At 59.0% G+C, this 2,935-nt stretch overlaps 1 protein-coding gene across 4 annotated transcripts in view; it reads left to right on the top strand.

Moving 5' to 3' along the window:
- Window positions 1–2,374: 2,374 nt before the first annotated feature.
- si:ch73-103b11.2 (trichohyalin) overlaps window positions 2,375–2,935 on the top strand; it is a 299,632-nt gene continuing 299,071 nt past the window's right edge. For all 4 annotated transcript variants that reach the window (XM_060922770.1, XM_060922768.1, XM_060922767.1 and 1 more), the window contains exon 1: window positions 2,375–2,685. The gene's annotated coding sequence lies outside the window, so the exon portion shown is untranslated. The remainder of the gene's footprint in view (window positions 2,686–2,935) is intronic.

Raw genomic sequence — 2,935 nt, 5'->3', positions numbered from 1 at the left:
CGGGTGTGGGTTTCCTCAGACCCAGAGCAGTGCGGTTCTGAATGATGCGGGTTTGGGTTTCCTCAGACCCAGAGCCGTGCGGTTCTGAATGATGCGGGTTTGGGTTTCTTCAGACCCAGAGCAGGGCCGTGTGGTTCTGAATGATGCGGGTGTGGGTTTCCTCAGACCCAGAGCAGGGCTGTGCGGTTCTGAATGATGCGGGTGTGGGTTTCCTCAGACCCAGAGCAGGGCCGTGTGGTTCTGAATGAGGCGGGTTTGGGTTTCCTCAGACCCAGAGCCGTGCGGTTCTGAATGAGGCGAGTTTGGGTTTCCTCAGACCCAGAGCAGTGCCGTGTGGTTCTGAATGAGGCGGGTGTGGGTTTCCTCAGACCCAGAGCAGTGCCGTGTGGTTCTGAATGATGCAGGTTTGGGTTTCCTCAGACCCAAAGCAGTGCCGTGCGGTTTTGAATGAGGCGGGTTTGGGTTTCCTCAGACCCAGAGCAGTGCCGTGTGGTTCTGAATGATGCGGGTTTGGGTTTCCTCAGACCCAGAGCAGTGCCGTGCGGTTCTGAATGAGGCGGGTGTGGGTTTCCTCAGACCCAGAGCAGTGCTGTGCGGTTCTGAATGAGGCGGGCTTGGGTTTCCTCAGACCCAGAGCAGTGCTGTGCGGTTCTGAAGGATGCGGGTGTGGGTTTCCTCAGACCCAGAGCAGGGCCGTGCGGTTCTGAATGAGGCGGGTTTGGGTTTCCTCAGACCCAGAGCAGGGCCGTGCGGTTCTGAATGAGGCGGGCTTGGGTTTCCTCAGACCCAGAGCAGTGCCGTGCGGTTCTGAAGGATGCGGGTGTGGGTTTCCTCAGACCCAGAGCAGGGCCGTGCGGTTCTGAATGAGGCGGGTGTGGGTTTCCTCAGATCCAGAGCCGTGCCGTGCGGTTCTGAATGATGCGGGTTTGGGTTTCCTCAGACCCAGAGCAGTGCCGTGCGGTTCTGAATGAGGCGGGTGTGGGTTTCCTCAGACCCAGAGCAGGGCCGTGCGGTTCTGAATGAGGCGGGTGTGGGTTTCCTCAGACCCAGAGCAGTGCCGTGCAGTTCTGAATGAGGCGGGTGTGGGTTTCCTCAGACCCAGAGCAGTGCCGTGCGGTTCTGAAGGATGCGGGTGTGGGTTTCCTCAGACCCAGAGCAGGGCTGTGTGGTTCTGAATGAGGCGGGTTTGGGTTTCCTCAGACCCAGAGCCGTGCGGTTCTGAATGAGGCGAGTTTGGGTTTCCTCAGACCCAGAGCAGTGCCGTGTGGTTCTGAATGATGCGGGTGTGGGTTTCCTCAGACCCAGAGCAGGGCCGTGTGGTTCTGAATGAGGCGGGTTTGGGTTTCCTCAGACCCAGAGCAGTGCCGTGCGGTTCTGAATGAGGCGGGTGTGGGTTTCCTCAGACCCAGAGCAGGGCCGTGTGGTTCTGAATGAGGCGGGTTTGGGTTTCCTCAGACCCAGAGCAGTGCCGTGTGGTTCTGAATGATGCGGGTGTGGGTTTCCTCAGACCCAGAGCAGGGCCGTGTGGTTCTGAATGAGGCGGGTGTGGGTTTCCTCAGACCCAGAGCCGTGCGGTTCTGAATGAGGCGGGTGTGGGTTTCCTCAGACCCAGAGCAGGGCCGTGTGGTTCTGAATGAGGCGGGTTTGGGTTTCCTCAGACCCAGAGCAGGGCCGTGTGGTTCTGAATGAGGCGGGTGTGGGTTTCCTCAGACCCAGAGCCGTGCGGTTCTGAATGAGGCGGGTGTGGGTTTCCTCAGACCCAGAGCAGGGCCGTGTGGTTCTGAATGAGGCGGGTTTGGGTTTCCTCAGACCCAGAGCAGTGCCGTGTGGTTCTGAATGAGGCGGGTGTGGGTTTCCTCAGACCCAGAGCAGTGCCGTGCGGTTCTGAAGGATGCGGGTGTGGGTTTCCTCAGACCCAGAGCAGTGCGGTTCTGAATGATGCGGGTGTGGGTTGTAGGAGCGCGGTTTGTCCTGCAGGCGGCGCCACAGCCACGTGACCGCTGATCACTGTGCCGGTGGAAGCAGCTCGCGCGCTGATGCTAATGCTAGTGGCGCTCTGAAGCGCTGCTCGGTAACGGAACCGCTTTACTCTCGGATAAACTCACACATGAGATTAAAGAGCCAGTAACGCGGGCTGAAGCCGTGTGGGGACTTCCGGTCCGGTCCGGTCCGGTCCACCGAACTTGATTGCCGTGGTCTCTTCCCCAGCGCGCGCTCCGGCTCCGTTACCGTTGGATACGGAGTCTGTGGTGACGCGGCGGATGGGGGGCGGGTCTATCCTGATGATTGGGTGCTGGAAGCCGCCAATCACATGTCGCCCCGCCTCTTAGTGTGTTATGTAGTGTAAACTCCACTGTAGCGGGTGAGTGTGTGTGTGTGTGTGTGTGTGTGTGGTGAATCTCTGAGTGAGTGTGTGTGTGTGCGCGCGCTGCGCAGTTGGAAGATTCCGCTGATTTTCCGGTACAAAGTCTCTGGAGTGAAGCTGCGGAGCGGCGGACATTACCGAGCACCGAGAGACACCGAGAGCCTGCGCTCCTCACTTCACTTCACTGCTCCTCACTTCACTGCTCCTCACTTCACTGCTCCTCACTGCGCCTTCAGCTGCTGCAGCCCTACACCGGAACCCCCTCCCCCTCCCCACCCCCCAGCGCGTGTGTGTGTTTATTTATCTTCTCCGGCAGCTGGGTAAGTTTTTCAGGGACTCGGGTTAAACTACCCGCCTGTGTGTGTGTGTGTGAGAGAGAATGAGTTTGGGGTGAGAGGTGTGTGTGTGTGTGTGTGTGTGTGCGCGCATGTGTGTGAGAGAGAGAGTGAGTTTGGGGTGAGAGGTGTGTGTGTGTGTGAGAGTGAGTGAGTTTGGGGTGAGAGGTGTGTGTGTGTGTGTGTGAGAGAGTGTGAGTTTGGGGTGAGAGGTGTGTGTGTGTGAGAGAGAGTG

The sequence above is a fragment of the Neoarius graeffei genome, chromosome 5 (assembly GCF_027579695.1).
Source record: "Neoarius graeffei isolate fNeoGra1 chromosome 5, fNeoGra1.pri, whole genome shotgun sequence".
In the NCBI taxonomy this organism is placed as follows: Eukaryota; Metazoa; Chordata; class Actinopteri; order Siluriformes; family Ariidae; genus Neoarius; species Neoarius graeffei.
This window is presented reverse-complemented; position numbering and strand designations above follow the sequence as displayed.